This window comes from Ursus arctos, unplaced genomic scaffold, assembly GCF_023065955.2.
Source record: "Ursus arctos isolate Adak ecotype North America unplaced genomic scaffold, UrsArc2.0 scaffold_4, whole genome shotgun sequence".
NCBI lineage: Eukaryota > Metazoa > Chordata > Mammalia > Carnivora > Ursidae > Ursus > Ursus arctos.
Window position 1 is genome coordinate 58222544 of NW_026623056.1, and position 15211 is coordinate 58237754.

Below are 15211 nucleotides of genomic sequence, written 5' to 3' on the forward strand. Positions count from 1 at the left end.
TTGTTTGTTTGTTTGTTTTTGCCTCTCGTATTGTCCAGGGGATTTAAATAAAGCAACTTTGGAAATTATTTATAGAGAGTTGGCTAAGTGACATGATGCTTTAGCAAAAATCTCTGTGTGGCTTTTTAAAATTTAATTATGTCTTCAAGCATCTGGCTACTATTCAATTACTGCCCTTGGTGTCATCCATATCTATACTTACTAGAAAGAGACAGTACTTGAGTTGTCTGCAGTTTAATGTTCCAGATTTTACTTATTTATTCTTGCAAATGCCAGTATGCCCAAATCAAAAGCTTTACCCCAAAACACAAATACAATTTCCCAGGGCTTATATTTTTGTTCTGCACATTCCATTATCTTAGATAAGTTGTCTATTCCATCACAATGGAGAAATGTTTTCTTTCCTACTTGGCATTAGATACGTACATTTTACTTTGTAATACGTTTATCATCAATCAATTTTCAGGAGCTGAGTCTGTTACTAACATAAAACAGTGGAATGCTGCCTTGATAGAAAACAGAGAATGTCAGAGCCACAAAGACAGTAACTCGGGCAGACAGAAAGGCTAACACTTAAATGCAATTTCCTATTTTTTGGAAAGGAATTATTGGACCTTCTTTAGTCCTCTTCACTTATTCTGTTGCCCCTCAGGTCTTTCCTTTTTCGCTTTTAATATTAGATTTGGGGAGATTCAATTGACTGCTGTGCTCTACTGCCTAATCAGTCAGTAAAAGAGCACCAAAGTCAAGAAAAATATTTTAAGAGATGTCAGTTCCATAAAAGTCAACAGAGATAAAGAGATTTATTGCTTCTATCCTCACTGCTGACCTGATTCTATTGGAGTCGGAAATCAAGAAAATCCGATTGTTTGTGTGTGGGTATGAAAGCAAGCAAGCAAGCAAGCAAGCATGAGAAATAGATTTAGTTTGCAGGGGAAAGGAATAATATTTATAAGTTGTCAGAAATCCCCAGAAGTTGATATTTTACTGTGCTACCTAAATTTCTGGAAGTTCTTTTTTTTTTTTCTCCTGTTGACAGAGAAGAAAACAAAATAAACTAAAAGGCAAAATATTCTGTCATATTTATTTGTACATTAACTTAACGTCCTTATTTTATCAATGTTTATTATGCTCCTACTGGATGTTAGAAATTGTGCTAGTCACTAGAGTTATAACAGTGGACCATCCTAATTGGGCTCTATTTTCATATTAACAGCCCAAGGGGAAAGACTCACATTATTCAGTCATTTCATATAAAGAAAGATTAAAGGATTGGGGATAGAGCAATAATGAGAGAAGACACTGCTCAAGTTGTAGACCAACTCCAGCAATTTCTGTAATTATTAGGTACCTTCCGGGTCAGATCTAAGTTAGAAGAGACTGTGGTCAAGATTGAATCCCTGGATGGTTCTGGGGTCATCTAAGATATTAATATAGAGATCTTCTGGGGTAGAAGGGAATTCAGAGATCATAATACTGTCCTTCATTTTACAGATGACAAAAAAAAAAAATATGTGGCTCAGAAGGGCTAATTTGTTCACACAGCTCATTACTGAACTGTGAAAAGTAAAAATGTAGTTTCCTTGCTCTCTTCATTTCATAAATTCTGCCTAAACGTTTTAATGGTCCCTTAAACAAACAGCTTCTTTCAAAAGCCATTCTCGTTGTAAGGCCAATAGGAGTGAGTAAAATATACTACATAAAGTAGGTTATGTTTTAGTTTCTATAAGAGACTGTTAAACATTGCTATTTACATGTATCTCAAGTTTTATATTTTATACATATATTAATACCAAAGATGTTTTGCCTGTATACTACCATGCTCACGATTTCATTTAATAACCTAAATATTCCAATAATTGATTAATTCAACAAAAATGAATTACTCATCACAAGCTAGAATTCTATAATGTGAATATCCTGTCACACCATCTAAGCTCTCAAAATGTACTAGCACACATAACCCACAGTCCCTTTTATTTATAAGTCGTCAGAAATCTCCAGAAGTTGCTATTTTACTGTGCTACCTGAATTTCTGGATTTTTTTTTTCTCCTGTTGACAGAGGAGTAGATAACAAAATAAACTAAAAGCCAACATTCTGCTATATTTATTTGTACATTGACTTACATCTTTATTTAATCAATGTTTATTATGCTCAATGTTTATTATGTCATGTTTCTCCATTTAATATCATCCGGGAGAGGAGAGGAAGGGAGGATAAAAATTACAGACTTGTTTTCATAAAAAATTATATATATACATATACATGCAAACACACACACACACACTCTCAAGCATTATGAGCCTGGTTAAAACAAATTAATTCCAATATGCCAGAAAAATTATCATTTACCGAGTCAAATTAACTTTTTAAATAAATACATTTAAATCATTTTTTAAAATACAGTATAGATTTAAAAATAATGAAAACCAGTTTTATTAGAAATTTTAATACGATTTTAAACAAAGCACACAAATTTTTATTCCATATATTTTTGAAGGTACATACCTCAGACAACATCTGAGATAGATAGATAGATAGATATAGATAGATAGTTTTTAAGATTTATTTCAGAGAGAGAGACCCTGTGCACACAGAAATGCATATGTGCATGTGGGCGGGGTTGTGCAGAGGGCAAGACTCTCAAGCATACTCCCCACTGAGCACGGAGCCCAAAGGGGGCTTGATCTCAGGACCTGAGCACCTTGGTCAATGTCCTTTAAATGCCTCTAACTGCTTGGAGTGCCTGGGTGGCTCAGTCTGTTAGTGACTGACTCTTGGTTTCAGCTCAGGTTATGATCTAGGTCTTGGTATCAAACGCCAGGCTGGGCTCCCTACTCAGTGCAGAGTCTGCTTGAGATTCTCTCTCTTCCTCTTCCCCTGACCCTCCCCACACTCATGCTCTTTCTAAATAAATAAATATTTTAACAAATAAATAAATATATGCATTTAACTGCTCACAAATTTTAGGCATGAACCAGAAATCTACCCATCTTGTAAATATTGATTCCAGATTTCAAACACAGCTCTAATGGGTTCTAGTTTGTCATTGCTCTTATACTTCTTCTTGTACCTGTATCACCAAAAAAATAAGGCCTTTAAATATTTTGACCCCTCATAATTTTTTTTAAAAGAGAATGGCCATCATCTATGCTTCATAATTGTAAAACATTTTTATTTTTAGATCCATGAACACCAATTAAAGAAACCAATTAATCATTTTCCATTTCCGTTTGATCAATTTCTTTTCAATCATTTTTGTATTACCTTGGCCCTCGGCTTTTTTCCACTTATGACATATATCAAGTACATTCCGGTGAACATCAAAAAGATAGAAAATACTGTCACGTGTTTTGTAAGGGAAAAAAGCATGCCTCAACTCCACCATAAAACATGCCTGATGAAATGCCTTGTGTTGAATGAGCTGCATGAGAACATCATATTTCAATGTTGCTAATTCTTGCATTTGAGGAAACTCATGTAACATACCGTATTTGGAAGACACATAACCTGAGATTTCTATTTCAATTTCACCAACATCATTAGAATCTTAAGTGTGGCTCTCTTCTCTGCATGTATCTTCTTATTACCTAGGAATTTCTAAAAGTCTTTTGTTCATGTCCTACTCATTGCCGTTATACATGGAAATTATTTTTTAAATCAGCGTTAATTCTGTTCAATGAGAACTTCAAACAAATTAACTAAAATGCTACAAAGAAGGAGACACCAGATTTCCCTTAAACATTTCTGAAGAAAGATGCAGTCCTTTAGGCAATGTAACAAGACAAACTGACAAATGATCCAAAGTTGGTCATTTATTTCACCACTGTATCATTCTACCAGGTGATTCCACCATTTTTCCATTTCCATGTTACTTTCATTTTTATTAGAGTAACTTGGCACGTTGCAGTTCTAGATGGCAGCACAGGAGCCCACCTTCTCCCACAGATGCACCAAGTTCATAGCTATACAGGTAGAAATTCCCTCTCAAAGAAATTCAGAAGACTGACTGACTCCTACACATTGCACAAAAGAGAAAAACCCACACTGAAATGGGGAGGGGCAGAGACAAAATCTCACCACCAACCCCACCCCCAGCTTGGCAACATATGGTTGGAAGGCACTTAAAACTCTTCACTTCACTCTGAAAATTGAAGGATTTGGACCCAATATCTAATGCCTCTGCTTTTAAGACTTCCACCTGAGGGATATGCCCCCCAAACACCTAGCTCTGAAAGCCAATGGAACTTGTCTCCATGAGACTCCTAAGACTACAACAAACAAATAATTTGGGGGCTTGTTAGGACTCATCCTGGCTATCCTCCCGGGGCTCAGCACAGGCTGCAGATTGAAATGCCCATCCCCCAGTCTTTCCTGGAAAGAGGCCTATTTGCATATCTTAAAAGCTGCAGCTCAGGGTCAGGCTCCTAATTTAACACAAAGCTAGAGGCTGACTGCAATTTTCTCCAGACAGGAAGCCAGCAGGCACCATCTTTGCACTCTCCCTCTGTCCTGCTCCAGGTTGTGAATCTCACTGAGCAGAGATGCTTGTGCACAAAAGATATGGGAAAGGAAGGTCATCAAGTTTCCATAATAAATCTTATATTTATAAAAGGGCCCAATTGGCCCCTAGGGAAAAATCAAAATAAAAGTTGTTTCATTGCTTTAAAAATATAAATTTTCTCGGTATTCATTGGACTATCTTTTAAAAAGAATAAAAGTCATGAAATATAAACTCCTACATGTAAATAGAACTTTTTAAAAAGAAGCCCCAAAGATTTGAGTTCAAAGGAACCTGCTAGTATTCCCAGTGTTAAATTTAAATTCTTCCTATTGATAAAGTTGAGTAAGTTCTTTATAGGCACTCTTAAGGGCAGTGATAAGCATACTTATAAAAACATGTATCATTCAAATCTGCCTCCTCCTTAAACTCCTGGTAGATATCTGAGACCTAAACTTAAGGTCCGGATTTTTAGTTATTTAATTCCTGCCTAAGAGAATTAAAATGCACTACTTTAGGTTTTTCAAATTAAAAAAAGTTTACTAAAACCTTAATATGCCGTCCTAAAATCTCATGGCTTTTAATATACTTAGAATAAGTTTTCACATTCTTGTAGGCTTTATTACAGTTTAATTTCCTAGTTTGTTGTTTGTTTTCCCTGTGATTTCAGATTGAGGTCATGGGAAAACTGTAATTATATTTTTGTTGGCATTATATATTCTGCAAAGGTAAATTCTGGAGTGCCTGACTAAAGATCCAGTAGTTAGCGGCAAGATTCTGGTGACTCGGCACTATTCAGGGATGAAGTTCTGCTCATCCAAAGAAGTCTGAGCTTAGAAAGTAAACATCCGCTCTGCATGAGAAAGCATCAGTTTGGCTGAAGATAACTAACATTTATTGACAGGGGTTTGGAAGCCTGTACTGGAGTAGCCATGTCAGAGTCAAAGGCTGTTCAGGCAAAAGACTGGTATGTGAACACCCCAGGACAGGAACCATAGTTTACCACAAATACCTAATAGCAGTCCCGGTTCTTGCTTTTGATAGGCAATGATTGATATGATTGCAAGTGAAAACGTTCGTTTTTGCTTCAGGGTATTTCTTTCTACAGAAAAGATTTCCCAGGTATTTGGGTGAAGATCACACTTACTAAAATTGCAAAATAAAAAGTCCTTCTTGCTTTGCATATATTTACATAGAGGTAACATGACATCCAAAAAGATGGAGAAACTCAAGTAGGTGAATTAACAAGAACTTAACAAAACATTGCATATCTAAAGAGACTTTGCCTTACACTGCCCTCTTGGCAAGTCTTGGCTTTTATTATTTCTGGATATTAATCATATGATAATCCTTTACCCATTTTTTAAAATTGAACAATATCAGCATAAGGGTTAAGTAGAGCAATTTTATTGGGTTGTCAAAAACACTTAGCCAGGTTGTCCAAACATATACCACCTATAAATCAGGTCCACACATGGCTTGGTTTGCTAAGATGATCCTGGCTTATGACTAGTTGTTTTGTTTTTGTATGGTTTTTACTTTTGTCTGTTTTTATTCTCAAACTGTTCTGGTGTCCAAGAGAAATATTAGATGGCCATTCTACACACAAGAATGTAAAAGGACTCATTCTCTTACCCCTTAGTTTTTAATAGCTAATTTTGACTACAATAAAATGACTCAGGATGGAGATTAGCAACACTCAGACCCTACAAAGCCATGCCAACAGTAGGAAAATTCTCTATTAGTGGAAGATATTGAGCTGGAGGACCCAGCAAACAGAGACCTGTGAATCATTCAAAGGCCAAAGTCAGATTCCTTTATTGATTCTTCTATATCCAGTTTGGTGTTGGATAGGTAGAAACAGTAAACACTGGCAGATAGATTAAATTCTTAGTTTGACAGACAGGAGAATGACCACTCAATATCAGAATAATATATATTTGTGGTGATTTTAGGGAATGTCTCTCTGAAACACATATATACAAACAGGTTACTCAGACTTCATTTTGAATAGACTTTCTTTTTAGTAAATACAATAAAGAATGAACTGGTCTCTGACGTTCTTTGAGGTAAAGTATGCCCTGTAGTCATTGACAATTGATTTGAAGGGAAAAAGGAAAAAACAAAACTAGCGTAAGAATGTATTTATACAGAAAAAAAAGTTGTTTTACAACCAGATTCACTGTAGAACATGGTCTAAAAATGAAGCTTTAGATTCTAGTTGAGACTATTTTTTCCTCAGTAAATTTTGTATTTCTCTAATTACAGTGGTTTTAATATTAAACAGACTTTTCCAGTCTATGCCAAGCATTTATTTGGGAGTAATTTCCATACCTGAATGAAAGAATTATGATGTAGAACTGCCAAAATGTATCATTAAGTCAGTGAATTCTAAACTAGGACACAGGATTCGGTGTGGCTGAAGTAGCAACTGGGGTGCTATGGAGGCACAGGGCTTTGGTGAGATCTGTTTCATGACCCACACCTCACCCTAAAAAGGAACTAAGACAAATCTCAGCAGAAAAACTAATGACGTAAAGCGCGATAAAAACAAAAACCAAAACACCCACAAAGTATTTAAAATGGACATTTAAGATAAAATCTGAATTGTCATAGAAGTCAGAATACTTGACAATGATCAGTTATTGAAAGAGCTTCTAGAAGGTAAGGAATGGTCACTCAACCTGAGTGGTGGTCAGGTTCTTCCTTGACCCTGTTTTTCCTCCTGTAGTTTCCATCTTAGTGAATAACACTACTATCTACCCAGTAACCTAAGCCATACCTTGAACTCATTTTTCTCTTTTTCACCAGTCTTAGTCATACCCCCACAGCCTTGCCCAAGACCAATGAAAGTGCCACACTCATGCCAGCTTCCTGTTAATATATGCTAATCCTAGAATAGGGGTTGATCATTTTGTCGGACAACCTATTAGCTATGTGTGAGAGTTACCAGTTAATATGTTACTTCTTTGGGCTGCACTCCAACATCCATTTCCTGTTCTTCTTGCAGTCATTCCACTATGGTGCTGGGGAATGACCTTTTCACTACCGGATGATGATATGGTCAATCAAGATTGAAAAAAAGGCTGGAAAAGCTGATCATTGATTCATCCCCTAATGGTAACCTAAAGAAACTTATTTCTTGCTACCTGAAAGCCAGGTTCTGCCCTCGTTCCTTCCTTGCTTTCTCAGCATCCAGTTACCCCTGTGAGCTCCATAAATCACCCCATGACATTTCAGTTTCCCTTGTTCGCAGTCCCCAATTCCTAACAGACACACCACGGATTCTCCCGGAGGCACTGACTGCATTCCGGGGGCTCAGAGCACGCCTTATCGTTCCCAGCAACAAGCACCAAGACAAGTATATTTTGCTTAAAATGCAAATGAAGTAGCACAAAAAGATGGTGTTCGACTCACCCTCTAACTTATTCTTATAAATTCTGTGATTAGTGTAGCTAGTAGCTACACTGTTGCTTGGACACAAACAAAAATGCCAGAAAATCATTTTGCTGGATAGTAAAAAGCTACTGACTTTTATACCAGATTATTATTACAGCAATTACACAGCTGACGTGCAGAAGCCTTGAAGATATGTGGCCCTTGGGACAGCAAACAAGAAGCCTGAAATAAATGAAACTCAAATACCAGAATCATGTTGATGGTCAGCACTGCTCCTCTTGGCAAGAAAGCAGTTTCTCCTCTTCCAAGAAACAATTTGCATGACACTTGCTGTAGACATTACTCTCCTCCCGGCCACACATTAATTGACTACATAGGTGCTCAGAGTAACGAGAGTAACACCAAGTGCTTATTAAGAAAAAAAAAAAAAAGAAAAGAAAAGAAAGAAAAAGAAAAAACCTTTCACGAAAGCACAAAGTAATCACAAACATGATTGCCTTGATAATAATTAATGCCTGGGGGCTAGCTTGTAGCCTAAATCAATAATGGTTATTTTTCCCCATCTCAAATCTATAAAATCCAGACATGATTCTTTCTCCACACCTCTTGCCAGAAGAGCTAAAAGCAAGGCTGTGTCAAATTCTTGATTCCGTATCTGTTGCAGACACAATGCAAGAGATAAAACCTAATGAGTTTCTACAAACACAAACAATTTGTTAGCATTGACTGGTCACTTCAGTGAAAGAACCAGTCAATTTAATCAAATTGGCCAAACTGGCCTTAAGCTGAAGTGACAAATGGATGCAGTCAAAATAATCAAACTAAGTAAATAGACTGGGTGTGTTCACTTCAATATCCTTATTATGGTTCCGAATCCTAACATTTTTGCTAATAAGCACTAGTCCCTGCTGAGTGAAAAAACATTAGTTTTGGGGAACACAAAGCAAGATGCCTGCTCACCCCAGTGGTCATAGCCAATCATCTGAATGAGCAAAACATGTAGGCAAATGGAATAAACCTTTCCCCTACCTTTTGACTGAGGGCATGCCCAGGAGTGCTACACCAGGTTTTCTAATCATTGGCATGTGAAGAATCCAGAAGAGACATTGCCCCTAGCCACAGTATAATTGGTTATATACATACAGTATAAACATACGTTTACTGGACAGTGGACACAGGAAAACTGAATTAGAAAACATACCCAAGTGACTCTACCAGGAATCTAAGAAGAATAGACAGCAGAGAGGGCTTTCTAAAGCCCCAAACAATCATGGTAATTCACTTCCAACTGTTGCCCTGCTGGCACTCTTCCTAAGCAGACAGGGGAGAGCTGCTGCATCTCTCAGATAACAAGGTAATTAATGTTAAAAAGGAAGACCATATTGAGGAGGGTCAGTTGTAGCTTCGGAATTATAAAAAGGTAGAATTAAAGAGCCTATTTCCATTTGGCTCGAACTTTTTTTTTTTTCTAAGGCTTATTTTAAAAAGATTTGAAAAGGCAGGGGTAGAGACGTGAATAAACAAAAGCTATTACAGGGAAATGAAATTCCTTTCCTCTTAGCCTCTTTCCATTTCAGAACTTTTCTGAAGCCCCAGTGGCATTTCATAACCCAACCTTCCAAAATTAGTTTCATCTACTTAAAAAAAAAAATCACATCATAGAATTTGCTCATAAACACCTTTGGAGGTGATGCCATTCTTCCAATGAACTAAGGATCTGCCTCACCTTCCCACCCTGATTCTCCTCTTTGCAGGTAAATACATAATCACTATTTGTTAATTGCTTGAACCCAACTGACAGGGAGTAGGATTATTGTAGCATGACATCTGGAGGAATTTTACCATCAGAAGATGGTGATAAGCGTGCAGAGGGTTATATGGGAGGATTATACAAGACTTACATGTCCTACATTAAAAGGAAAGAGTAAGAGAATTTTTTTTTAAAGATTTTTATTTTTGGGGGGGCCACTGGGTGGACAGTCAGTTAAGTGTCTGAATCCTGGTTTCAGTTTAGGTTGTGGTCTCAGGGTCATGAGATCAAGTCCTGCATTTGGCTCAGCAAGGAGTCTTGAGTTTCTCCCTCCCTTTCCCTCTGCCCCTTCCACTCATGTTCTCTCTCTCAAATAAATAAAAATCTTTAAATTTTTTTTAAAATTTAAATTTTTTAAAGATTTGTTTGAGAAAGAGGGAGAGAAAGCACGAAGCAGCAGAGGAAGAGGAACACGTGACTCCATGCTGAGTGTGGAGCCCAACATAGGACTCAATCCCACCACCCTAAAATCACGACCTGAGCCAAAAATCAACAGTCCAACACTTAATTGACCGAGCCACCCAGGCACCTCAAGACTAAGAGAAATTTAATACTGTTTTTAAATCTACAATATTGATTTCCTAATAAATGACAACAGCAAATTTTGTCTTTAAATAACAAAGGAAATGTGTAGACTTACACAAAGGCTAAATGAAATAAATCAAACTGTAAGAAATATTAATTAGGTTTACTCAGAGAAGCTATAATCCTAAAAATGTAAGAGTTAATGTGTACTAAATACTCTCTGTTAGATACTAGGCTTAGTGTTTTAATATGTATTAGTACACTTAAACTCCACAACAACCTTAAGTGGTAGTTATGGTTGTTATTCTCATTGTTTTAAGATGAGAAAATTGAGGCACAGAGAAGTTGAGCAACTTGACAAAGGTAACACAGCTAATAAGCCAAAGAGCTAAGATTTGAACCCAGAAAATCTAGCTCCATGATCCAAACTAATAATCTATACATACAGTAGGCCTAAAAATAAAACATCTGGATATCTGTACAAATGCAATACTATAGTTTTGAATACAATGTTGGAGCAGGTTAACCCTCCAAGGAATTCTAATATTAATGGTAGAAGAAAATATAGTAAAGAGTATATAACTTCTACATAGCACTCTAAAAAAAAAAGTCAATTTTAAAACACATTTTTGATACTATATGTGTATGTACCACATTCCTACACTTAGTGGCAAAACACATATCCAGAAACAACACCCATTACAGAATTTTTTTTAAAGTTTGATTTCTTTATGTTTACCTCTGATGCCCGTTTTAATGAGTATGCATGTAGTACTTTTTTAATCATAAATTTAATTGATCAGTTGGATTTGGAGAAAACTATCTGAATGGTATTACTTTACGGTAAGTCTAACAAGCTTCTAGAGACCATATGTGTAACACCAGCTATAATCTTATGTCCACAGTCATGAGAGGACAATTGAATGGTCTCCTTAAAATCCTCATAGATAGAGAACAAGCCAGAATTTGGGAAATTTGGATTCAAACTGAAATGCACAGTTAGCTAAAATCTATGACTTGGCTATTTCTTAAAACATTTCCTAACACATGTTAAATGACTATGGTAGGAGATAGAGCCCCCAGCTGTCCTTCGAACCTCTCGGCCCTCCTGCACACACAAGCTCTCACAACCCCCCACCAATTCTGGGACAGCAAAGCAGCAAAGGAAAATAAAAGGAAGAAGTCTCTGAATATTTTATAGTTTTCAAAGACTAACTTTATCATTTTGATCAATATAACTAAAGAAAAGCCAAACAGCTCACAACTCCTAAAACTGAAGTAAGTATGCCATAAACACAGGAAAAGGACAGTCCTGATTCTCACGCGAAGAAGTCCACACAGAGCATTTTCACCCAGGAGACAGTCTGCCTCATTAACCTTTAGGTGATGGCAACTGAGGGAGACAGCAGAAAAAAGGGGTTGGAACAGCTCAAGGAAAGATGACAACAAGTCAGAAGTAAGATGGGTTGTGACAGGGACGATCTCCAAAGAAAAGAAAAAACATGGAAATCGACGACGCAAATGGAAAGTGACAGGAAGAAACTGTTTGGGACTGTAAATTAGCTCAGTGGGAAAAGAAGTGGAACATGCATTGGAGTGAAACCACTGAATTATGGGATTATGCCCCCAGAACTCTTAGCATAGCAATACTGTCTCCTAGTCAACAGAGCAGGACTAGATTTATTATATATACATCCTCCTGCCTTCTTCATCCTGGTCTCAGAGAAGCAGCGAAGTCAATTGCGACTAGAAAATTAACCAGCTCTTTCCTTTTTCGCCTCTCCTTTGCTTCCCAAATTAGTGAGAAAATGTAAATGTGAATTTCCCCTCTGTGGCTGTCTCATCACAGATGGTGACACATTAGAAAATCCTGGTGAGGAAATTTAATTCCAGTTTCTTCTCTCCATCGAGGCTGATGTCCCTTTGAATGTGCTAATGGACTCTCTCCTATTCAGAGTCTAGTACATTTGCTTTTAACTCTTTTCTATAAAAGGCCTTTTAAAATGAAGAAACCTGATGATGTAAATGTCTCCACTAATTCCCTGCGTTTGGACCTCAGGTGTTTCACTTTGTATTTCCCCTACAGGCATCTTAAGAGATTGTCTGTGGAAGGCCCCCTGACTCTGAAATCTAGGTCACCAATGGATTGCTCCTTGCTCAGCATCCACTTTCTTTTTTGTTTCTAGGGACAGCCCTAGCCCACTTCGAATTAAAGATATTTAACACATCTCTAAATACTGTGAAATATCGCAGACTTCTACAATCGAGTTCAATGGGAGCACATCAGTTCACACCTCCTGAATGTTGGACAGCAAGAGCTGTGACCACTCTATGCTCTACCCCACGCAGTCTAGCCTTTAAATGAGTACCCAAACAAACACTTAACATGCTGTGTGTTCAATGCCTCTCTGCATGCATTACTCGCTTCATAACAGATGCTTAAAGATGAAGAACAATAGCAGTCAGGAAGTAGGTCTGCTTGGATAAAGACTGTGAAACAGGTTTTTTTTTTTTTTTTTAACACGTTTTGAATAGAATACACATACAAAGTTAAAAACAAAACTTAGGGATCCTTTAAAACCTCAAAGTACTGCTGTGTCTAGAATAAAATGGCTGCTTTGTAACAAAGCACAGGGGGATGAGGTAATGAGAGGACATGATAAGACACTCTTGAATATGCATTTTAAGCCCCTACGCTAGATGAAATTTTCCCTCCCTGGAGAAAATGAGTGATTTGCAGGGTTTGGGCAGATATATTCATTACTTAGGAAAGTCTAGAGAAAAGCTAGCATGAGTGTGGTCTAGAAATCCATCACTTCATCATCCACCACATCTCAGAAGGGCAACAGCAGGGGTTGCCAAAATGCAAGAGTATACAGAAGACTTGAACTACTTTCTCCAGGTCACTCCGATCTCCTTCAAAAGAAAAGGAAGTATGGCATTCTGAGATTCAATGTCCACTCTCTTCAGGTGAGAGGAAGCTTTGAGACAGAGATGAGAAACTATTGACCTCCTTCGAGTTTCACTTCAAGGTGTCACACTAGGGGATCAATTCTGCAATTTTCTTGTCTGAGAGATGTAAGAGAAAGCATCAGACAGTCTATGTGAGTTTTCACAAATTTGGGGGCGATTTTTCCAGATGAGTGAGAAGTGCTACCTGAAAGAGGAGGGGCTTCACACCCTCCCAGCAGGCAGGATCAGGAAGCCGAAGGAGGAGATGGAACAAGGCAGGGAGTGTATTTTCAGTGCAGAGGAGAGCCTAGGTGGAGGTGATATACAGAGCACCAGGTGATATTCACACTCATTACTAGTATTATCTGTAGGAGGAACTGACAATCCCAGAGCTTGGAAGTGACCACAGCAGGGACACTGCTGGATGCAACTGTTCACTGGGAAATATAAAGCCTTGAGCAAGACAGAAGAATCAAAGAGGATAGTGTTTTCAAAAAGAAAGGGATACATTTATTTCCATTATTTTTTCATTTCAGATCTATGAACTGTGGCCTCGTAGAACCAAATACCTCAGAGACTAAGTATTAGAGCTAACTACTGAATATTTTTATAAAAAAGCTGGCGCAGTTGGCTTGACTCCAATGAGGAAAACTGATATAGTTTCTATGAAAATAAGACTTTTAACCTAGAGAAAATAATTAGTGAGGTATGTAAAAATATTTAAAGTTGTCTTTAGCATATTATCTTTAATATTGTGTTGTCCATTTCAGTAGGAAAATAAATATCTGTAAAACCTACAATTATTTAAAAATAGTTCTTTGTAGTTTAATATGGACTTCTAAAAAAAGAAAAAAACATACACAAAACAGAAAAAGAGATATCTGTATTCTTATAAATGCTTTAAAGTAAATCATATGGACATTTTAAAAGTTAAGCCTAAGATAAAAAAATACTGAATACTGAAATTTTAAATTTAATAATCAAAATTGATTTATTAAAATTTTGAAAGGACAAAACATGGTTCAATTTCAGCAAATAATATTGTTTTAAAATATTGTTTAGTAATTTCTAAAAGGAATTTATTATTAAGCCTTATAAGAATAAAATCAGTCAACCAATACAAGTAACAAATAAGGTCAACAATATCAGGTTTTATTTCACAAAAATTCAGAGTAGATAATAAATATATATACCTTTTAGAGTTGGTGAAAAATAGGAAAATAATCATCACATTAAATTCAGAAAGAAACAAAATATAGGTCTACAATCCCTTATCTGAAACCTTGAAGTCAATGGATTTTGCATATATCATATATTATGTAAACTTTCCATCCATACTCTTTTAACATATTGTTTCTCAATATTCACACCAAGTGGGGTAAGTAAGAATATCAATGGTAATATTAGTATAGTCAAGTTTAGTCACCAAATGTGATTAGGTGCCCAACCAATGGTGGGGGGGTGGGGTGGGAAGAGTATTGTTTGTTGTTTTCATAGTTTACTATGAAATAGGGTTATGTACCTGTATTTAATATGCACATACACATCTAAGAACTTCATTGTCAATAAACTTTTTCTGTCTTTGAGCAACAACTCCACTAGCTATGATAATTCAATGGGAATGTAAAAGATAGAGCCTATGTTGTGCTGACTTGCAGAGGACTCTACAGCCACCAGTGCCATGCAGAAATTCATATGTGCCAAAAGGAGAATGACCGAATTCAGAATATTAACAGATTTATGAATAGTGTTGAAATAGAATTTCATGTAAATAATTTATTAAATAGCGTTAAAACTGTAAAAACTTCTTCACTATGTTATTGAGTAATACATTGAGTACATTCATTGTAGGGCTTTTCATCCTTGAAATGCTGTATCCTGCAGACAGGAATCACAGTGGACAATATGTACTTTAAAAGGTCTCCTTGATTTCATGAGGAGTCTTGAGATGGTGAACATGCCTCTTTTCTATCTCAATATATTTCAAGCCATGATCATCATACACTCTCCATTGATGTCGTT

The 15211-nt window shown here is 36.7% G+C and overlaps 1 long non-coding RNA gene across 1 annotated transcript in view; it reads right to left on the reverse strand.

Annotated features, from left to right (window-relative positions):
• Positions 1–15211, reverse strand: part of LOC130542600 (uncharacterized) — a 73157-nt gene continuing 57946 nt past the window's right edge. The window contains exon 2 of the long non-coding RNA XR_008957262.1: positions 1–15211. This exon is cut by the window's right edge and continues 17697 nt beyond it. This is a non-coding gene — a long non-coding RNA (uncharacterized LOC130542600).